The sequence below is a fragment of the Neopsephotus bourkii genome, unplaced genomic scaffold (assembly GCF_033783945.1).
Source record: "Neopsephotus bourkii isolate Nb327-2 ecotype Australia unplaced genomic scaffold, CSIRO-AGI_Nbou_v1 NB_1792, whole genome shotgun sequence".
NCBI lineage: Eukaryota > Metazoa > Chordata > Aves > Psittaciformes > Psittacidae > Neopsephotus > Neopsephotus bourkii.
The window spans coordinates 8,040,090-8,064,247 of NW_026902266.1; the positions used below are offsets into that span (position 1 = coordinate 8,040,090).

General features: G+C 39.5%; 1 protein-coding gene across 1 annotated transcript in view; it reads left to right on the forward strand.

Annotated features, from left to right (window-relative positions):
* Positions 1-24,158, forward strand: part of SERGEF (secretion regulating guanine nucleotide exchange factor) — a 152,371-nt gene that overhangs the window by 10,037 nt on the left and 118,176 nt on the right.

Below are 24,158 nucleotides of genomic sequence, written 5' to 3' on the forward strand. Positions count from 1 at the left end.
AGATCAGAGGGCCTAGGCATCTTTATAAAGGCAGTAGCACCTGCATGTATGCACTAGAGGGGTGCAAGCTGTGTGCATTATCAGGTTACTGGTTGTATTGGGTGTGCATGGCAAGGTTTTGGTAGCAGGGGGGCTGCAGGGATGGCTTCTGTGGGAAGCTGCTAGAAGCTTCTCCTATGTCTGCTGGGGCCAGTGTCAGCCAGCTCCAAGGTGGACCTGTCACTGGCCAAGGCTAAGCCCATCAGTGATAGTGGTAGTGCTTGTGGGGTAGTGGGGTAACATAGAAGGGGAAAAAGTTACTGCACAGGAGCAATTGCATCCAAAGAGAAGAGTGAGAATATGTGAGAGAAATGACTCTGTGAACTCTTGGTGCTAGAATTTGGAGGGATGTGATGTATGACTAGAAAAAGCCTGCATTATTCTAGCTGCTTTCTTAGCTAGTTAAAAGGAGTGTTTGAACTCCGAGTTTTAGAGAATGCTATACTGACAGTTTCAGAGCTGTAGTCAGTGCCGCGTACTGCTTGGAAACTTTTAAGGTGGTCTAAAAGAATTTATCTCAAAATGTATAATTCTAAAGTGCTCAGTGTCATTCTCAGTGGAACCGAAATGATAGAAAAAAGACCTTAGTTGGGATAATACAATTTTTAAAAAGTCTTGTCAATGTGTTTTCCTTACTTTGCTGTTTCTTAATGATGCCCACCTACTAAGTAAAATTTCCCTGAAGTTTTAGTAACTTTACTGTTTCACCTTGTTGAGACTTACCCATGGCCACTGCAGAAATGAAGCAAATATTTTAGTAGGTGATTTTTAGCAAGTCAAAAAAAAGGGAAGTGTCAAGTGACTAGCAGGGATTTATTTTGGTGAGTGTTCCAAAGGAATTTAAATAAAAATAGGTTGACTTTTTACATCTGCATTAGAAAACGGGCCAAGCGATGCAGTGCTAAGTTATTGCTGAAACTGAATTTTATGTATTTAGAATATTAAATCTCTTTCAAAGTCAATTGACCTGAACCTAAATCATCCAGAATAAGTTTTCTAATGGCCTTTGGCAGCCTCTAGATACCAATCAGACTCTCATGGGACTTTCAAGGGTTTCTCATCTGCTAGGCATAGTGTGAGCTAAGCACTTAACTGTTTCTGAAAAATTGCTTGTTGCCTGTGGTTAAACTTGCAGTTTTAACCTGCAAGTAACTGAAAAACGCAGCCCACTTGGAAAGTTCTCTCTTCATGCAGTACTTCCTCCATTATTTTTGCCTACTTCCAGCAAGGAAGCAAATACTGCTATATGGTACTGAAGACCCATAAACAGCAGACCCATAAACAAATGTTCTCCAAACTTTACTGGCTGTGCACTCCTATATATATGTTTTTTTTTTTAGCATGCACCCCAATATATTTATACTGATGTATTTATAAACTAGACATGCACTGCTGTCATCTGTTATGCAAGCTGTAAAACACGCACAGTTGAACCTTTAAAAAGATGAGATAAAGGTGAAATAAACACTACTAGAAGTACTATTTTTATTAACTAAAAAACATTAGTAATTAAAATACTAATTGATCTATTTATTATTTTTTACCTTCCCTCCAGTGGATTGTCTCGTGCATCCCCTGGGCAGCGTGCATTCCACTTTGGAGTGTTGTGTTTTCCACTGAAAGTAGTGAAATTTTAAGAGGCCATTACAAATACTGTTTGAATTTGTTGGCTTTTTTTTTCCCTAGAACATTAATCCTGGTCAGAGTAGTAGTAATAAAACATTCATAATTGCAGCTGTTTTGACAGCAAATTAAAACTTTTCTCATTGGAAAAACACAGGAAGAAACTGAGTGGATAAAAGCTGGACACTCTTAATATATCAGTACACAAATTCTGCCATTTCAAAATGACATTTTGATCTTCATCTGCCAGCTGAGGAGTGCTTGACTGCAGAACTAATGGAACACTGAAAAGTAAATGACAGTGATGTTGTTAAAAGGAACCATCTGAAGGCAGTTTCATGAATGCAGTGGTTTGACACTTTTGAAGTGAGTCTTTTAAAGCAAGTTACCAACTTTGTTATCAGAAGAAAAGGAACACAGCATAAATATTTTCTTCTGTGTTAGGCTTTCCCTCTTATGTAAAGCAGCCTGTTTTAGAAGGCTTGCTTTGTTTTTCCTTCATGCTATTGTCAAAATTTTGCATTGTAATCTAAAGCAAAACACACAACTTTTTTTTCATTTCCTCCCTGCTGTCTTTACAAGGGATTTCAATTGCACCTGAAATCACTGTAATAGCCACATATCTTTCGTTATATATTCTACCTCATTCAGCCACAGTTCTGAAGAGTCCTGTTTTCTGTCATTTCACTTTAGAGTTTGGTCAACTCTCTTCATTTGCTGTAGTTTCTAGCACAAAGCCGTTCAGATTTGTTAAGATAAATCCTGAGAAATTAATTGCTTGACTTAACGGCATTAAGGAATGGTTTTTATAGTATGTTGTGTTTTTCATCCTCACCTTTAACTGATCCTCATCACCTCCAATTCTTTATTCTTTTTAATCATAGAGATGTCTTTTAGACTGTTTCCATTGTACACAATCTGACTGTAAAATAACTTACAAAATCCTTCAAGACAAGTAACTACTTCTTTTTCTATCTGGATTGATAATTTATATAATGGACAAAACCACAACCGGGCTTCGTGGCACCACTAGTACTGTTTCAAAATAAGTTACATTATTCTGCTACTAGTGATGGTCCTCGTCAGTGATGGTTGATCTAAAAAGATGAAGGTTGAGAGACCCCAGTTACTTTTTGGTCAGGTTTCTGCTAAGATGTGAACTTCTTAGTGTCTTTAGTTATTTTCTGCATGAATGCTTGTATGAGTGACTTTCAGGCATACTTTTCAATTACGACAGGCCAGTACTGTTATGGGAAGGACAGACCAGATGCATTTTTCTTGCTTCAGATTCCAAGCGCAGGTATTCTTTTCAGGTAGCTGCTCTACAAAACGGTTTGCCTCCTTTCCAGCACTCTGCTTAATGGCACAAGGAGCACCACTGCAGTATAGGTGATGTTATTTTTGAATAATAATGAGCAGCTGCCTTGCATCACTCTGCTTAACGATGTCAACTTTATTTTGTAGTCTTTCTCAAGTTGATACAAACCCTTTGCTTGCTTAGATCATTTGAAAGAGAGCTAAGCTGTGGCCTGTAACACTGAAGATGGAAATTAGGCTGCTTTGGGAAATGATAGAACTCAAGGCAAACCTAAATATAGCAAGAGTAGTCTCTTAAAGTCTTAGAGGTGAATGAATCATCAACTTCAATTCAAAACAAGTTATCTTCTTTTCAATTGGCATGCCTAATAAGCTTCCTTAATCTGGCCTGTTTTATTATCTAAATTCTCCTGAATACATTTACTAATCTATTTTTCATGTACCATCACATGAAATTATGCCTTGTTTGAGCTCAGAGTTCCAAGATCTTTCACCCTGGAGTTACCTTAAAACTGCAGTCAAAATGGTATTTCTGCTGCCTATGCAAAACTGCTTACAGCTAAAACGTCTTTTAAGAAAAAAATGCCTCGACATAGCCTGAAATAATATTCTGAATCCTCGTTTCAAATGTACATCTGAGTCTGTGTGTCTTTGAATGTCCCTTGATGTCGTGTCATTTAGGCTGCCTAACACCGCTCTGAAGTGGTCTGACCTGTTAGTGATCTATATGGTAAAATAGAACCCATCTCCTCGGTTTGTTTTTTTTTTTTTTTAAGCAAATGAAAATGTCTCCCTCCAAACACTGGGAGCTGGCCTGAAGAGGGAGTTTACCGCTGTAATTGCATTTGTACGTGCTTTCTCTGATGCTACTCACTAGGTGAAACTATAGGGCTTTGCTGATGAGTGATGCGGTAGCTGTGGTGTAACTGCGGCCGGGGGGAGGTGGAAGGACGTTGCTCTCTGGCACTCGAGCAGTGCAGTTCCAGCCCACTAGAGGTCCTCTCCAGTTTTCTTTTGAATCAAGACTGCAGCCTTCCTCACCGTGGAAAGCATACTTTCTTTTGCCTTCAGTTTTTCAGCATCTCTCTAGAGCAGCAAATAGCAATGTATATGTATGTGGGTACATACATATTTTATGTTAATGCTTGCCTGTGATACCAGTAAGGCAACTGTTTATGAGGACTCTCCTCTCTCCTTTCCTGTTTTTAACCACTATAGCTGACAGTCAAGCAGTTTGAAACTGGAACTCTTGATATTTTTTTTAACATGAAACAGCTGTATTTCATTTGGTAGTATGCTGGGTTTTGGGAAAACAGGTTAAATACTAGAAACTGACTAAATCAAAAGCTGCAAATTGATAGGAGCCTCCAAACCCTTTTGAAGCAGAACCTGCAAAATGAGTGTTTAAGGAAGAATAGCCTTTGTTCATCTGCCTTGGACTAAATAAACTCTACTTAAATTCTGGTAAATGCACTTGCTTTTCTATGTTCTTGTTTCTATGGTTTTGTGGTGCATGGCTATTACCTCTTCCTTAAACAATACTGTAGCTTGCTTTTATGAAGCAGTGGGAGCTTGTGGCTCAGAGCCTTCCTGTTACGTTTCTTGCTGTTGTGATAAATACTGTTATTGTTTGCACTATAAGAGAAAGCAACAAAGAATGTCAGTTGAAGATGCAGAGATTTTAAAGTGGAAACAGCTGCCACAGGGGAGAGTGAAGGAGTTATTCCGAAGTATGATGTTGAATTCCACCTGTATGCCCCAGTGTTAAATCCAGTAATTTTTGCTTGACAGAAAACTTTTCCCTGCATGCAGTTCTGTGGAAGGCTTGCCCCTGCTAGTTTGTTCCAATACCAAAACTCCAGCTTAAGACAAAAAAGAAAAATAGCATAACAGACAGGAGAGACAAGGTGAAGGCTGAACTGAGATCGTGAATGGAATCAAACAGGAAAATGTTGCCAGCGTAAAGCCCTTGTGGGACTTCATGTATTTGCTCTGGGGATTCTTAGGAGCACATGCAGCACCTACATGGGAGGGCCTATTAAGCAGCAAAATTGCTCAAGTTAGAATGAGCAGAATATAACTTTGGCGTCTGAAAACTGTGGAACTTGAAAGATAGTAAGTAGATCATGAAATAAGTTTTTAGTGCATGTATTGCACGTGTTTTCACTTGTCATTGCTTTCGGAGTTTATGTTGGCAGTATGGTTGGTTTAAAACATACACATCTCATAAGCTGATTTATAAGCTGATAGTGGAACTTTTGGTTACATTAACGCCCTCCCCCCAACCATTAGATGCATCTGGTGTTAGCTGGCAAATTTTAAAACTTTAGGGCCTTTCTTGAAGGTCTTGCATTTGATTTATGAAGTGTAGTGTGGAAAGGGAGAGAAAGCAACGTATAAGCTTGGGGACCAAAATTCAGAAGTTAAAGCTTTGTGGAAATTCATATGGGATCTGTGGGAAATTTAGTGTGCAGTAACAGGATTAAAGATTCTAGGTGCATATGGGAATTGCCTTATTTCCTGTATTGTCTTCCAAGCTTGTTCCATTACAAATCCATCTTATTGCTGTTTCAACTTTCACGACAAGTATTTTTAAGTGAAGTTTGTACCAGCTACTGAAGTTGTGGTTGACGGGAACTCTGTTACCTGGGAAGTCTATTTCCGTCTGGCAGCCTGCTGTGGACAGGGAATGTCCTTCCTCTTCTATGGTTTCTGATGAAATCTGTGGCAAGTTTGCACCCTGGGGATACTCTGAAAATGTAAAGATGTCTGGGAAAGCACATATGTGAAATAAACATGAGCATTCACTTGACATTCTGTGGGTACGTTTAAGATTTACAGGTGTGGAATCAATGTTTAAGTCAGTGCAAGATGTTTAACATAGCTTAGAATCATAGAACAGTTAGGGTTGGAAAGGACCTTAAGATTGTCTAGTTGCAACCCCCCTGCCATGGGCAGGGATACCTCACACTAAACCCTGTCACCCAAGGCTCTGTCCAGCCTGGCCTTGAACACCACCAGGGATGGAGCATTCACAACTTCCTTGGGCAACCCATTCCAGTGCCTCACCACCCTAACAGGAAAGAATTTCTTCCTTATATCCAATCTAAACTTCCCCTGTTTAACTTTTAACTCGTTAGCCCTTGTCCTGTCACTACAGTCCCTAATGAAGAGTCCCTCCCCAGCATCCCTATAGGCCCCCTTCAGATACTGGAAGGCTGCTATGAGGTCTCCACGCAGACTTCTCCAGGCTGCACAGCCCCAACTTTCTCAGCCGATCTTCATATGGGAGGTGCTCCAGCCCTCTGATCATCCTCGTGGCCCTCCTCTGGACTTGTTCCAACAGTTCCATGTCCTTTTTATGTTGAGGACACCAAAACTGCACACAATACTCCAAGTGAGGTCTCACGAGAGCAGAGTAGAGGGGCAGGATCACCTCCTTCAACCTGCTGGTCATGCTCCTTTTGATGCAGTTCAGGATACAGTTGGCTTTCTGGGCTGCAAGCGCACACTGAAGGTGGCTCATGTTCATTTTCTCATTGACCAGCACCCCCAAGTCCTTCTCTGCAGGGCTGCTCTGAATCTCTTCCCTGCCCAGCTTGTAGCTGTGCCTGGGATTGCTCCGACCCAGGTGTAGGACCTTGCACTGGGCATGGTTAAACTTCAGGAGGTTGGCATCAGCCCACCTCACAGGCATGTCAAGGTCCCTCTGGATGGCATTCCTTCCCTCCAGCGTATCAACCGAACCACACAGCTTGGTGTCATCGGCAAAGTTGCTGAGGGCGCACTCAATCTCACTCTCCATGTTTCCAACAAAGATATTGAACAAGACCAGTCTCAACACCGATCCCTGAGAGTCACCACTTATTAGTGGTCTCCAGCTGGACATTGAGCCACTGACCACAACTCTTTGTGTGCGGCCATCCAGCCAGTTCGTTATCCACCGAGTGGTCCATTCATCAAATTGATGACTCTCCAATTTAGAGACAAGGATGTCATGTGGGACAGTGTCAAACGCTTTGCACAGGTCCAGGTAGATGACATCAATTGCTTTACCCCAGTCCATCAGTTCTGTAGCCCCATCATAGAAAGCCACCAAATTGGTCAGGCAGGATTTCCCCTTAGTGAAGCCATGCTGGCTGTCACCAAGCACCTTGTTGTTTTTCATGTGCCTTAGCATGCTCTCCGGGAGAATCTGCTCCAAGATTTTGCCAGGCACAGAGGTGAGACTGACTGGTCTGTAATTCCCCAGGTCATCCATTTTCCCCTTCTTGAAAATGGGGGTTATATTTCCCTTTTTCCAGTCATCTGGAACTTCACCTGACTGCCATGATTTTTCAAATATGATGAATAATCTTTGGTGTATTGAATTAATGCTCTCAATTGTATTTATTTCAGTTTTTTTTCCATAGACTCACATAGGAAAACAAGTACTGAACTTCTGCAAAATGCATGTGTAAAGTATAAAGCGTTCTGGAAGTTTGTGGCACTTTACTATTTTTTTTTATGTGAACCCGTCAATCCAGAGTGTTGATTTTTGTAAAGTTATTTATGTCAAAGGAGTCTTTTCTTTTGGCAGAAAGTTCCTTTCCAATCATGAATCATCCCATTAATGCACAGACTTGGAGGATGGTTCAGTAAAGCTCATGAATTGATGCACAAACATTTCTGTTTGTTTTCAAGCACTACAGTTTGGGCAGCCCTGTGATACCTTTTTCTTCCTGTTTGAGGAGGAAATGTCCTCACTAGAAGGGAATCATTTTCAGAGTAATTCTTTCATTTTGAGAGCTTTGAAGCCAGATGTCCCCACTCCTCACTTCTTCATGGTCTTCAACTATTTCTTTCAGTAATCTGGAATTCTGCTCCAACAACTTTGGTTTCTGTTGTTGGAGTTTGGTCACCAAGTCTGTTTTGCCTACAGGAATGATTGTTTTGAATCCTCTTTGCTGATTGAAACAAACCTTGATTCCCTTCCAAGCATGGCTCAGTCTGTACTTCTGTAGCCCCAGTTTAGAGAGTTTTGTAAGGCCCACTGTATGCAGATTCAACCAGTCCTCAGGAAGGGACCTTTTGTGGAAGGGAAGACTCTTGCAAAGATTAACTTTGGAAATGTGCACTTCTGGAGTTGGTGTGCAACACCCTCTTTTCATCCATATTTATCAATGTATAGTTTTCCTGCCTTCTACAAGGTACAGCAAGATCCTTTGGTCTCTGCGATCTTCTGCTGTTTGGCAGTCTAGATTAAACATCTTCATTTTGATTGAGGAACCTGGTAGAATATGCTATGCTTTACGTTGTTGGGGCAGTTGAGAGTGATGTTGATCAGGTATCTTGTCTGAAGAAAATGTTACTACTATCTCTGTACTACAGATGTTGAAGTTTGGTGTGTTTCAATGTGAGTGGGTCTCCTTGCTTCATTTGTTTTGGACCTTACGTTGTTCATGGGATCAGGGGAATCGTCAGTATGGTAGATCTAAATCTAAAAATTAACTGAAGTAGAATATACTGGAGAAGAGAAATGAAGGAAACCCAGAAAGCCTCACCTAGTGACCTGAAGAGCCTTATTCCTCAGCAGCTTGTGAAATTTATCATATTGTTATCTTTTCCCAGGGTGTTAATGGGAATTCTTTCCTCAAGCAGCAATGAACTGAAATTAACAGTTTATTTATGAAAGGTTTCTGCAAATAAAACTTAAGCAACCAAATCCTACAATACCTTTTGTTTTGGGAGTGGGATCTTGCCAGAGCTAGTATGCACAATTGTTCTTTAAACTGAAAAATTGTCACTGAATCTCAGGGAAAATTTTCTGCCAGAAGATAGACCTCAGTAAGTGGTTGCTCTGCTGTGTGTGAGCTCTCTTGGGGCACAGCAGACTTTGTTTTCAGCATCTCTGGCTCACCAGCACAACAGGAGCCTTCTATTACATCCTACCCTGTGTTAGCCCCTCTTGTTTAGCTCTGTCTTACAGCACAAACATGGCTTTTAGATATCATGTTCTTTAACAGGAGCTGAATAAAGAAAGCCTGTGGGCTGGCTCTGGCTTATACAGTCTCTTGTTTTCTCTTGCTTTACACTATCAGCTTTTGTTACCAAGTTAATGATATTTTAACCCACTGAACATTGAAGCATCCTGGATTTTATTTTCAAAATTGCATGGATTTGAGTTCTTGATATCTATACATAGCTAGAAGGGATTGGCAGTTTCTTTGGCTTCATGGGCTGGCATCGTTCGTTGGCTTTATTTTTAAGCTTACAAAGTTAGTGAGTGTGTGTCTGTATATTGCTTTGTGATTCTACACTCCTATTTTTCCTGCTCCCTGCTGGGAGTTACTTCTACATCACTTTGGTAATAGTCTCGAAGATATTCTGCCTATGGTTTGGCAGCTGAGGAGGAGGTCATGGTGTACTGAAAGTAAGTCCAGAAAAGTTAGTATCAAGTGTTCAGAGCTGTTCATATAAAAGGTATTTCACAGAAAATAGAAGCTTGCTGACAGTGTCTTTTGAGTAATTGTGTTTCTTTGGTAACAGTCCCTCTTTTGCCTCTCCTTGTTCTTAGTACCTTTCAGTGGTTAATAAACAGTTGGGTGTGCCATGCCACACTGTTTTTTGTATGTGAAGAGAGAGGTGTCAGGAAGATGCTCAACTGTCATTAGTTTTGATTGAATTGTAAAATAGAAATATCAGCAATTTGCATTAAGGGCAAAGAGATATATCAATATTTATTTGAAACTCCCCTTGTAAGCTATGCTGTGAGTGTACTGGAAAATGGAGATTCAGATCATTTATGGAGAGGAGGATTTACATGGATTTTTTTAAATTTAGCTCATGATAAATGCTGAGTGTTTTTAGCAAGAGTTGTAAACCAGGAGGAAAAGACCAATGACAAATTTTGCAAATCTTTTCTGTTCATTTCTGTGTGTGGCAGCCTATAGACTGCCTCTCCCACCACAGAAGGGGATGATACAGTGCATAAAGTTAGTCTGTCTAGGTTTTCCTGGCCCTGATGTCCTTTCATGCTCACTTAGTCCTGTCTGGATGTATTTTACTAACTATTCTATAACTGGAAGAGTTAGGAGATTGATCAGTCATCATTCAGCATGACAGTCTGAGCCTTTTTTCTGACACAGATCACGTGTGGGGGAACTGAGGGGCTGTACTATCTTGAATTTCTCCCCATTTGTTTTGTTTTTGTGTGCCGTATCCTCTCTTTTGCTGTTGGAAGTAGCCATTTTTATGGACCTAAGTAACGTGTTTGTCCTAATTGAAGGAACTTGATCTTTAAAAAGCTCTCAGAAAAAGGAACCTTTGAAATGCGGATATGGCATAGATTTTGTTCAGATCATTAGTGTGTGAGATGAGGGATTCATTACTCTATTTCTTTTTTATTCTTTTTTTTCTTTTCCTTTTTGTTTGTTTTCTTTGGTTTCTGTGGTTGGGTTGCTGCAGTTTATGCCAGCAATATATTTAGCAAATGTAATAAACCAAGGTCAGATGCATTAGCAAGTATGTGGAAAATTATAGGGGAGAAAGTTCTGTTGGGACCTCAGTGGCAACAACAACAGGACAGTGCTAAGCTGTGAAGGATACTAAGAACAGCAGGCTGAGAACTGTAGATTAAACTGAATTTATGAAAGAGTGCAAAAGCTGAAACTCCTGATCCCTGGCCATCCTTGTCTTTCTGGTTCTTCTGTATACTTGTAGCTGGAACTGTTGGCATTATCTGAGCCATCTGCTCTTTTGTGAAACTATTTCTGTTGTGGCTTTTTTTTAAATGATAAACCATTTCTCCTGAATCATACTGAAATTGCTTCATTCACATCATACTAACACCTGTCAGTTCACCTATTTGAGGCTGAAAAGAAGCAAAGGTAAAGGCAAGAGAAAAATTTACTGCTCTAAACTTGTCATAAGCTGCCTCCAAGTTCCACATTCATAGCTATTACTAGAGAGAGATCAAAATGTGGAATAAGTAACTTGCAAGACCATTGTTGCTTGGTTGCTGTTCTGACAGATGGGCCCAGTCACTATACAAATTGAGTCACTTTTTGCCTCCTAGCTTTCAATTCAGCTTTTAGACTCCCATGTGTTGTGGGTTCCAAAGCCATGCACAGTGATTCTTCTTTATCAGGCTCTGTTATTCAGCAAAAACTATGGGCTAGAAGACTGGGTTAGGGGGTTCCTCCTTATATGCCTTTCCATCTGGGAGATCTGGGGTAAGTAGTGTGTGTCTGTGTGCAAAAAAAATGACTGATCCATTTTGAGCGTTGAATGTAATCACATCACGTGACGTAGTTGTGTTTAGTGAAATGCTGATGGGATTGATTGAAATGTCAGCTCAAAGCCCTTGGTAATGTAAAGAATTGACGTGAAGCAGGCAGATGGTGAGAATTTGCACTTCAGAAATTTTGCAGTTATGCAAAGTGGATATAACATGGTCTCAGGCAAACAGTTTGAATGCTTAGCAAGGTAGAAGTGCATTGCACTCACTTTGCATAGAATAAAAAGCTGGAAGCTGAAATCAGTAATTACATAATAAATTCAGCTGTATTGCAACTGATTGCCAAACACGGTGTATGTTTACTCAAAGTGCTCTCTTAGTTCTGTTGGTCTCTGGACACATGCACAAGAGAAACAGCCGTGGCATTTTCAAGTAACTTCATTTAAAGCTAAACATTACTAAGCTCAACTTTTGAAAGAAGCTGCCTAAGTGTAAATGATCTGTGCATGTACATGCCTTGATTTAGAGATCTCATTTAACCTTAGTAGCATTTTAAAACTGTTAAATACTTGTTTTCATAACCTTGGAATGACTCATACTGTTTAGTAATTAGTTATTTGGGCCTAATGAATTTTACTATTTGAACATAGATAATGTGCTTTTTAGAGGCAGTTGAATGCTTCTGAAAAAACAGTACATTTCTATCTGCCTTGTTCTTTTCATGGCTACCTTGAGGTACTTTTCAAGTAATGAATTTGAAGTAGGATACAGGAGATAGATGAGCAGCTGTGAATTCTGAGTTCCAGATGTGTAGTCTTGTAGAAGGGCTTTTCCCCCTTCTTTGATACGGAGGAAGTACAATGAAATCTGCCAGGAGAGTGTATCCACTTCTTTATTTGGTAGCTAGACTGATGGCATTTATTCTTTAAATTGTTGAAGTTGTGAGGAGCAATGAACCAATTCACCCTAAGTCTGTGACGGAAAATTTCAGTTGGCCATATGTACTTGTTACATAGGGTTTACTTTCTTTGAGCGCTAGGAATGACTTTGTGCTACTGTAAGATGAAGTTGTATATCTATTTTAAAGTATGTGCAGTGGGGTACTTTCTGTTATGTGGGGGTTTAATTTTGCTGTATTTGTAAGCATTCAGCTGACTTGAGCTAGATTTTTAAGTGCTCTGAAAATACCACAACTGACGTCTGTGTTTTAGCACTTGAGTCTAGTACATGCACAAGTGTGGTTAGCAACTGATATCCTTTAACATTTGTTCTGTTCCATAAGCAAAATCAGTTTTCTTTAGGTTTTTTTCCTGCACTGTTCTGTGACTTGATTTCCTTAAATGAAAGATTAATGATTTTTAAATACAGCTTGTGAAAAACACTGCTTTGCTTATAAATACTGTTTAAATCCAAACCTTGTGACTAATTCCTACTGTATAGTAGGAATGTTTATTGGTTTTGTGTAACTTTTACGTTGGTGTTGGTCTCCAGATCAGTTTTTGTTTTGGCAGTATAATTTGGATACTAATTTTTTATAATTATATGTATGGAAGCATATACTGTGAATGCATTAATACCAGATAGTAAGATTAACCTGCCATCTTGAGAAACTTGAAGCCAAAAGCTAAAGAGGGCCAAACCAACAAACTTGAGGAAGTCCAGAGCAGTCAGTAGGCACTGGATGTACCTTCTCAGAGGTGTGATGTATGGCTGGCCTCCAGTGGCTGTGCAGCAAGCCCTTGGTAAGTGAGTCTCAGTCTCAGCGGCACTGAAGAGCAAACGTGTAGTCTGTACCCCAAGGAAAATTCTGAAGGGAAGTCTGCAAGCTTTTTTGCACACTTGTGCTGAGTCCTCTTGTATAGGAGGAGCTATTTCAAGCCAAGCTTGTGGCATGGCAGTTGACACTTGGGTGCAACTTCCTCTTTTTTTTGAAGTTCCTGTTCTAATTTCAGTGCAAAGACTGTCTCTTGGTGTGGGCACATATGTTCTGTGTAGGTCCCAAGCTGAGATTGAGATCTGCAGGTGAAGGGGAGTTGCATTTATGTATGTTCCTTAGGATGCACTTTAGGTCTTGGGAATGTTCTGATGGATTTAAGAGCTGGTTTGGTTCAGGTCTGCTGTCTTCTCTGTCCAGTATGATGAAGAACACAGTATGTAATAAGAATAAAATAATCACAGCAGTTTCCTTCTTTGGGGACAAAGGCTTGGATGATAAGAAGGTATTAGCATTTGATTCATACAGAAGAGAAACCTTAGTGGGGGGGGGGATTTTCTTAGGTAACTCGGTGTCATTTAACTGAAAGAAAAATTGTACAAAATATTGTGAAGCAAAGATCTGTTCCGGGACAGTGTTTTATGTCAGCTTTGCTAAGATCTTGTCATCATGAATGTATGAAATCTTATTTTTCTAGAAACTTTTATCTAAAATCTTACCTTTATGAAATTGCCTGAATATACACACACACACACATATATGCATACAGAAACTCCTTTAGGCGTATGTTTTCTTACTTGTCTGTTCTATCCCCAAATAGTAAGCACACTGAAAAGCAGTTTGGCATTTCTCATCTTGAGTTTTGGACCTTGTAACAGTCAATGGTCGTTCTGTTGCAATTTTCCTGTACAACGTGCCTGTTAGTGAAACAGCCAACTAGAGCCAGGGTAGTTCATTTCAAAGTAAATGGACAGCAGAATTGCCAGAAGAAGAGGTCAGGCTATGAGGTCAATCTAAGGCTGGCAGTGTGGATTACTGTAAATTCATCTGTTTTGAAGAATCATCCTGACAAGTGCCACAGTACAAAGGAGGTTGTTAAATCCTTTTGTGCTTGTCTCCTCTTGCTTGCTCACTTTGTCAGAGATTATAAAAAAACTTCACCAAACAAACCCAAACCACCCTGGGCATGCACACAGGCAGAAGCCGAAAGCTGAAGTTTAGCAAACTGCTGATGTCTCTGATTTAAAAATCTAGGGTAGTTATTTAAAGTTTCTCTAATCCACCAGAGCTGTGTTGGAGCAGCATTTGTCAAAATCAGGTCGCACCATGCCCTTGGGATTCAAATCCTTGCAGTGAACTGATCCTCTGTAGGTACAAATTTGATATGTAAGAATGTTTTCTAAGCGTCTGATTTTTAAGCTTTTCACCTCAGAGCAAAGAAATGACTCTTTCTCACCTGGCCACCTGCTTTAGAGCAGGAGAAAACTCATTATCTTTACAAGCTGTCCTGTCTCGTACTTTATGAAGCATGAATGGGAGGGTTACTGCTTCTTTTAGTCAACTTCGTTTTTAATGTCAGGGCAAAGGTGGCCACGAAAAGCCAAGAGCTTTCTGTTCTTATCCTCATTGCTGGTCCCTCCTTATTCTTAAGGAGGAAAGTTCTTATTTCTTCCCTCTCTCACTTTGAAAACTAAACTCCTCTAATTAACAGGCAGCATGGCACATCAATACTTACATTATAACCCTGTTCATGTACATACTCAGGTAATCTTTAAACATAGATGTGCTGGCATGCAAAGTAAATACAAATGCGGTAGCTATACAGAGGTAGTTGTGAGCAGCTATTGCTTCGCTTGATATACATCAGAAGTAAATCTCACTAGTACGACTCGTTCTTGACTAGCAATTTCAGATTTCTTTACAGGAGGGACTTGCATTACGTTCATCGTATTTACAAAGGTAGTAACATTTCTAAAATATTTCTAAATTTTTAGACTTCCAGATTCAAATTGTTGCCTCATGCAGCTGTCCTGTAGCTGTGAAATCTGATAGCATCTTACAGTCAGTCTCTTTGTGAATTCTAATGAGTTGAAGGTCTGAGCTAGAACAAGAAGGCAGGAGTCAAATGGATAGCTGGATAGCATGCTCTTGTAGAGGGTGGATTTTTTTCAGGGCATAAATGCCATTTAGATATTAACACCTTTGTCTCCTCTCTCTGTCTCTCTCTGCAGTCTCTGATGTTAAGCATCTTGCCCTCACATAGTTTGTGGTGGAATCTTGTGTGTTCCCCTTTTTCACCTCAACTCAGTTTTTCTTAGGGGAGGGAAAAATGGGCATACGTCACCTTTATACTCATTATTAATCTCTTGACTTCAAAGGGCATAAATTTTTCTTCCCATTCTCTTTTAGACTGTTTTGTTACTATGTCAGTGAGAATGCTGGAAGTACAACTGCTCATTACTTGAGGTGAAGAACCCATTGTGTCTTAGTCATTTGTAGTTACTGTTCTAATGGTTCTGATTCTGAACAAACAGGGTGATCTGGAAGGCTCTGGGGACACCATGGTTGGTTTTGTGATGCTGTGTTATTCTTTGAACTTTATTTCTTAAGAACACCAGGGTTGAACTGGGTAGAACTCAGCTGCTTCTGGAGCTGCTTAGCAAGCACTTAGCAAGTCTCAGGATTGGCTATCTCTTTTTCCCATAGTGCTTCCTGTTCCTTTGTAGGTATTGTGACTCTTACTCTTAGAATTATTTATGTCTGAGGCTTGTTATCTGTGAAATCTTTGTGCAAATGGTGTCTGAATATTGTTTTTGGGATGCATCTTGCGGACAACAGCAAAAAAGCCCCATTCTTCAGACTGCCATTCCAGAGCATTTCTAGTGATGCTTCTGTGTCTGTCTTTCCACAGCATGCCCTTGAGTCTTTTGATAAGAGAGATATTTGCACTGGGAACTTAATTACCTTCACTTTCTCCTTTGTAGACAGATGCCTCTTCCTTCTTAGATGGGCTCAGATAGCAATGGGATATTGAGAGTACCAAGATCATTTTCATTCTTCAGGTTAGGCAGATTCACAAATGTTTGCAAGATTGGGGTATAGGTAATGCTTTTCAGAAAATAATGGGAAAAAAAAAGTGGGTATCTGTTGTAATTTGTAATCTCTGAATAAGACTTGCTGTAGCAGTGTACTGTGTTAAATCTAATGAAAAAAGACAGACCTTATCTCAAAGGGGATATATGTCTGAGCAGTCTGTTTACAAAGAGTAGGAGACAGGACACAAGAAAATAATTGTGAACAAATAAAAGCATACGCTTTTCTATCATAATAGTTCAGGGGTGTTGCTTTTGCAAAATGGTATTCAGAAAGAATTGAGTAAGTGCTTAGAAATATCTACTCAGTTTTCTGGGAAATGCTAGAGGAAGAGATGCTCAACTGAAGAAGGAAGGAAATTCCAGGTCAGGGAGGCCTATATGGAAGAGAGCATGTAGCAGTGCAGAAGGGCACAGAGATATAAATACAGAATGTCAGTAAAAGTGTATGACTCATACTGCTGTAGTAGCGTAGTGCAGAATATATTTGCAGAAGTACAGAACAAAAACCCTATGGTATACTATGATGCATTTGCAGATAGTTTTCCATAACTGGTTAATGTTTTATGCATCCTGCTTTTTTTAGAAACATCACTAAATTGTACTCTGATTTTCTTTTTTTCTTCTTTCTGTTGTGACTTTGTTTTTAGATGAAGAGTTAACTCCTCTATTGAACCTTGAATGCAGCAGCTCTGCTTTCCGGGTAGAGATGAGTTAGGTTTGTTTTTAATCATGTAACTAAATTTAGTCAGCAATCTGCATTTTAAGGCATTGCTATTAAAAGTCTAAAAGTGAGATATGTATCGTAGTTTGAATTTAAAATGAGCCAGAGGCACAGCTGGTGAGGCAGTCATGACTCTCTAATCATGAGTGGAGAGAAATGAGAAGGGAATTTTCTCATCCTGCAGGATGAATGCAAAGTGTGATAGGTGCTTTAACATTTACCCTTGCTCCAACCTGCCTTCCCCAGCTTTATTTCATGGTTGCATGGACTTCGTGACCTCCTCTCCCCGCATTTTCTATTTTGAGCTAAGATAAACTGATACCAGCAGTATGAACACAACTTCACAAGGATTTAACTTCTTTAAATTTTAATTTTTCTTTAAGTTAATTCAGAGGTTTGTAAGGTACTTTATGTTTCCAGTCTCTCCTCTGAAAGAAAAACAGCCTTTATTCCATCTAAAACCCAAACACAGAGGGATGACTTCTAAGGCATCTGGAGAGTCTTTTAATTTGCCATACTCAAAAGTTATTTTTGTCCAATCTTTCAGAGCAGTGAAGCATGCTATTAAATATGTGAATAATCCCATTAACTGAATGTTGCCTATCTTGAGACATAACTTGGTGTAACTATGGAAGCAAAAATGAAAAAGCGTACCAGTTTTTTTAATGAATGAAAGTCAAAGCTCTGTAGATGTTTAATGCTGTCAATGGCCCTGATAAAGACAGATCTGTTGGTAAAGTGCACAATAAACTTAGCATGTCATGTGAAACTGCAAGTTATCGCTAGCCTATCATACAGAGTATTAAATTGACTTAATACAGCACTGCCTTTAGCAATATTTACTGTTGCCAAGCTCCTATTTCCCAAGGCTCTTTTTCAGCCACATCAGTTCCTTGGCTTGGTTTACCTCCCCCATCACATACAGCTCAAGCATGATGAAAACTAGTGGCCTAGGGGGGAGAACAGGTATTTGGGTCCAAAGTTTCTCTAGCTGTCTCAGTGTAAACTTTTCCCTAAGAAGTTCTAAGCCTGTGCTTTGAACAGTTCCGTCTACTAAAAAGCTGTCAGTCCCATTGTCTCTTCTTGGAAAGTCTCCCACATCTTCATAGCTTTACCTGCTTAGCTGGGTATTTTCCATGACATTGCATTATCATATGAGTCATTGGATGTTTAATGTTTTGATAGCTCCAGAAGTGTGTGAAAGGAGACTGCGTGATGTTCCCTTGTGCTGTATCTGTTTACATTACTGTCGTGCGACAGAGTTCCTCCTGGTTGGATGAGTTAGCTTTCTTGATGCATAATTGTATTCTAGGTTGATTTCTTAAATTTCCTTTCTTTTTTAATTTTTTTTTTTTTTTTTTTTTTTTTTTTTTTTGCAGTGGGAACAGGTCACAGTGAAAAGCCAGTTCTTGGTTCATAGATGAACCACTGATTCTAGTGGTGTGAAATCCCTTAGGTGTCTTGTTGGCTTGTCTTGCCCACATATTTGCAAATAAATTGGACACCAGATTTGGTGACATCTGATGTAGCTCAGAATGGCAGAAAAAATTGGCTCCTTTGAAGAGTGTAGGAGTTTTAAGGGACAAAACAATAGCTACTGCAGGAGGACTGGTGATTGCCCTTTGATTTGGCCTTTTGTTGCAGGTTGAAACCTATTCATAGGGTGCTTGGAAGCCCTTGTGAACTGCAGCATGTTGAGTAGATGGTCTCTGGGTTATTCTCTGTACTGCATAAGACTGAAAAAGGCAACTGAAATGATCTCTAGTTTTCTGTTGCTGACATCCCTGAAATGGTTCTGCTGTTTTGTCTGAATTTCCCCCTTCAGGCATGACCTCAATACTATGCATAGATTTGTATTTTAGTGATGCATTCTTAATAGCTATTATAAATGACTATGGAAAAAAATTCAGGAGCATGCCCTATTATATAAAGTTGCAGAAGTCTGTAAGGAGGTCACTGAAAGGAGATGCGTTGAGATGTGGGCAGTTCTGGTACACTGAACTCCTGTGTAAGAGGATGAAGGAGCCATTTCAACCTTTGTCAGAGGAGATAATCCTGCTTTGTATTGAAACCATGCACAGGTGTTAAGACTATCGGTGTGGTAGTGATGCCTGGTTTCCAGCTGCCAAATTTAAGCTGTCTTCAGGCAAGAAGGGTTTGGGCATGGATGACTGTTTTTCTGTAAGGTTGCCCTGCACAAAGGCTGTTTCTAGGTAGATGAGGAAGTTCCTTAAAATTGTTCAAGAACTTAAGTGACTGTCCTGAAGGACAGCAGAGATCTGTAGTTGTGAGAGAAGTGTTGGCTTGCCCTGTGTGGGGCAGGGAGGAGGCAGGAGCAGACCGTAAATGCCAATTTTTATACCTGCTCCTGTGAATTTTCATGTGAAAGGAGGCATTAGGAATTTTATTTGGAACTCCTTATTTCAAATCTGAATGAGATTAAGAATTCACTGTGATTATCCAGACTTCATTTGAAAAGCAGTTGTTAATGCAACCATGAATTGAGATAGCCTAGATGAACTTTTTCATCTAGTTTTTTACGAAACGATCGTTCAAAGCTTGCCTGGATACTAAATAAGGACTTCAAGAAGATAAAACTAGTGCACTTGTGATATTTTCTTAAAACAGGAAAATTGATATAAAGATTAATCTGAATGTAGTGAGAACAAGTAAATTTTAATGTTTCTATTTGTCTATACTGTTTTACTGAGTTTTAAAACTGAAATGCTGGTTTTATTGCTAATTCTCTCCAAATACTTATGCAGCTGAGCAAGTTGATTAAGAAAGTGCTAAAAAGGAAAAATGTCGTTCTACAGCCTCATCAGCACCAGAAAGCAGCATTGTAAGAGCTACAGTGTCAGGCGGGAAGCAACTAGAAGTGTTTTATTGCAATGTTATGGGATTTGCAGTACTCTGAAGGTTGTGAACTTGTACTTTCGATACCATTCTCAACTGTCTAGCATAAGGACAGGATGATGTGAAGAAAATGCAGAGGAGACTTTCTGATAGTGTATTGCTGTAAACGCTTGAATATGTACGTACCTTCATCCGTATTCTGAGGGAGATGTGAGGATGTGTTTCAGACAATTTGCTGCTATATGTATACTGGTGCAGACTGCTGTGTTTCCAGTTCAAAGAGCAGGAGGAAACTAGGTCTGTATGACCATGTAGAATCTCAAATGATGTAGCATTCTGCTATATGTATAATTTACTTAAGGGGTTGTTGGGAAGTTTTCCTTAAATATCTGACCTCTGTCCTATTCTTCTAGCTCTCTGAACTCCTATACTGTATGTTTCGTTCAGGTTGTACAGTGAAATGACATAGGATTAATTATTACCCCTTAATTCCAAATAGTACTGAACCCTATGACCTCTATTTGAGGTAGTGTTTGTATGCTGAAAAAAAACCCCAGCAGTTGCAATGAAGTTATCTGGCACGCTGTAGATGCTCACAGTTGAGGGGTTGAAGTACCTTCTGGAATTGGAGCTTTTGTGCTCAGAACATGGCAAGACCAAGGTCTTAGGAAGTACTGTTAGTCCCTTAGAAGAATGGGAAAAGCTTCCCAATGTTGTATGCTTCTTTCTTTCAAGCTGCCTTTTGTGCCCTTTTACTGCATAGAATCTGGTATGAAATATCTCATTTTCTGATGCCTCAGCCACTTCCATAGTTGATGTACTCTGTCCAGTTGACTCATCACTGTGTGTTTTCTTGACGTCTAATTAAAATCTGTTCTATTCTAATACCAGACCAACACTTCTGTTATATCACTCTTCATTCTTAAGTAATTCAGCCTGCAACCTCCTTACTCTGTATGACTAATGTATTTTTCCAGATATTCTTAGAATGTTTTAAAATGCCATCCATATTATAAGCAGCACAGTAGCAACACCTCTCATTACAATTGCTTAACACTTTCAGTTGTAACTTGGTGCTTTCTCTTGCTTACGATTTAGACAAGACATTAACCTTTTTGGTGGAATTTTCCATGCATTGGTGTTTGCCTCAGCCTGAAATTTCTACTTGAGACTGATTTTTTTTTTTTGTTGTTTTGTTTTTAGCTTGCTGGAAATCTAATCAGTATTTCATAGAGAAGACACTTCAAAGTCAGCTTCTGTTAAGCTTTCTCACAGAGAAGACATTTATTTTCTTTTTAAAAGGATCCCTAGGCAGATATGTATGGCTGAAATAAAGGAATGATTGACCATTAGCATGAGCATGGGAAGGGGAATGAATTTCAACCGATTAGAAGCACTGAGAAGGAGCTGGTTGTTTACCTAATCCTTGGGCATTCAAGTTGTTCCTACAACGAAAACCAAATTTATCTAGCTTTAATTTTTTAAACAGATGTTCTCCATGTTTGCCCACCAGTAACCACATTTCCCTTACAGTGGCAAAAAGGAAAAACTGAATTACAATTATTTCTGCTTGTAAATGGAAACAGTTTATGTTCTCCTACAGGTTCTGTTCTATTTGTTTTTTTCATGTGTAAGTAAGTCTGTGCCTGCCTGTCCAGTGAAAGAAAACAGACTTATGTGGATGGGAGGTGTTTTGTTGTCACTGAGCATTATTGCTGGCTGGTTTAAATCCTTCATATATGCCTGAATTCTTCAGTTTCACTGAATTTACTGAATATGCACTATGAAATGAGGGTACTTCAAAGCCTTTGTAAGGCACTGGGATTATGCTGTTCCCAGTTCTATTAATTGCCGTTTCAACTTTGTGTTACTGTTAAAATTTCAATGTAGGGCCTCAAAAATTGCTCCAGTAACAGAATTGCAGAGTGAACCTCAAGGCCAGTATCTGCAGTGTAGAAGAAAAAAGGATGAAACTCATACACCCCCTGTCACATGGAAAAGGTGCTCATATTAGAGGGGCTTTTTCCAGTCATTGAGAAAGATACATTAAGCACTTGATGGCAGTGGTAGTCAACACAAATTAATCTTGTTGCAAATGGACTCATGAGCCCTTAATTCCTAAGAGGAAATTATGTATGAAGTTTAGATTGACTTCTGAGAAGGTGGTTGGGGTGTTTTGCTCTCATCTTGCAGCTGGGGAGGGGCTGTAGACCTTTGCGCTTCTATTCCACTTTTCACAGGCCCTTGGCAGAAGTGAATGGATTTGCTTCATTGCATGGAACTTCCTCTGACAGCTTGTGATCAAGATGGTGGTCATGTCAGCTGCACCCTCATTTCTGTTGATCACTGGGGAAAACTCTTGGTGAGTAACTAGTCAGGTGTGTGTTAGATTGCCTTTGTGAGAGTCCAGACACCAGATTTGAGACAAGATTTGAGACAAGGTAGAGCAGTACCCTTATGTCATAATGCAAAGGATCATTTTTGTTATAGGAGTGGCTGGTCTTGTTTATGTCTGGGTCCAGACAGAACATGAGATTTAATTGGGGGAAGAATTTCTTTTCCTCAAAAGCCAGACCTGAGAGAGGCACTTTTACTGCCCCTGGGTACATGATAGTGCTATAGACTGCATATGGGGATCTTGATCTGTATTATCAAATACATTGCTTGTCTTTCCAGAGGCCCTACAGGTTGCTGGTGGTTTTGTGTGTGGCATTTGATGCTTTTGGCTTCTAAGAGTTGAAATGCTTTAGGTAAACTATGGTCCGTGGGATCAACAGAGCAATGTTGGGGTAGGGCTTGAGAGCCTGTGGTATGTTAATGTTCTAACTAGATGTTACAGAAATTCTGCCTGGCTTCGAATTTCACAAAGTGCAGCTTCAGTTCCTATAGCTGATATAAAATAAAGCAGCCAGGCTGTCCTTTTCCAGCTCACTGATAGGGTTCTGGCTAGGTGCAGTAACCTGGTCTGATGTAAAAGCCTGAAGGTTAATCTCCATTTAAATTTGCTATGAAACTTACTGATGTAAGAGTCATCTTGGAGCGTTTTTGCAGGTGCAGGTGTTTTTAACAGAGTTCTATACAAATTGCAAAGTAAATAGATTACCACCATCACATGTATGTTTTTTAAACTGCAAACTGTTTTCCTAATCCCTGTAAGGTATACTGGTAGTTCTCTTAATTAAACTTGCTTTAATGCTTTAACCTAACAAAATGAAGCTCCTGGGTTGAAAGACCTCACTTACATCAAAAGTAGTCTATAACTGGCTTCAACTTTTCCTTGAACTGCTAGGAAGGTCAAAGGAAGAAAATATTGGTGCCCTTGAGAGAAAAGGACAACTAATTTTATCACTTAATTATTTTGGGGAAAGCATTATCAGTGAACTGAGAGGATGCATCTGAAAAACTTCTACTGATGAGAGTAAAGGCTACCACTTCTAGCAGATTTCCAAGGAAAATGTATATACTTCTTGGGTATTTAAATATAATGTTAGAAGTTTCTAGTTTATTTACAGGATACATTACCAGCTTAAATTCCACAAACCAACTGTGCCCACCTGTGTTGCCTTCAAGACAGTTTATCAGCACCCAAAGGAAAAGGGATGTATTCAGGTTACCAGAGGTTTGTGTTATGGCATGTGTTGTCATCTTTGGGTGGCGTGACTGGTACCCCTGGCTCCTAACCCTTCTGTGGGATCTTTCTGTACTGACTGACAAGGGGAGAAGTATTTGTGTTTAGGCTGACTTGCTTGATGTTATTTTCCTCAAATTCACAGAATTTGGATTATGACCTGATGACTTGAATTCAGTTCTGGAGAGGAGTTTGAGGCTTGGCTGAAATGCGTACATAACTCGAGCGTGTTGCAGGTTTTTGTCTGGTCTGGAATGTGGGTTGCTGCTTCCAGTTAAAACTGATTTGAGAATACACTGTTTATGCTGTGTATATGTAACTCTTTTAACTAAAAGTCCAGAAGGGACAGCTTTTCATTGCTTACCTGCAGAGATCTAGTTACTTTAATAAGAAAATAAAGCTGTCAGTACAATTTTATTTATCCATTTATTTTTTTAATATTGGAAACCCAAGGTAAAAAACATTGCTTTATGGATGTTATCTGTACTGGATAATGAATTTTTGGGATCAGCACTCTTCAGCAGTGAACCTGATGTAATATATGGATAGAAGGGTGATTCGTATACTGCTCTCCTGAGGGCTGTTACTCTTATACTGACAGTTGTGACAGAAGGTAACTTGTATCAGGAAAACATAAACTGTATGTTAAACAAAGGACATGCAATGGATATCTATGGCAAAGAATGGAAATAGAGCAGACCTTCATTATTCAGAATAATTATTTATTATTCAGAATAAGCTCTTTTATTGTGCTTCTGTTAAGCTATGTCCTTTATATTACCAAAGTGTATATATTGTGTACAGAATGTTCAGTTTATGCAGCTTTACTGACATGGTTTCATTTATAGCCCTGGCCACCCTACAGATAATTCTGCTGGAAAAAGAGTTAATGAAATTTGAGTAGAAATAGACCGTAATATGTCTTTACTTTCTTTTTCTTCTGTTCC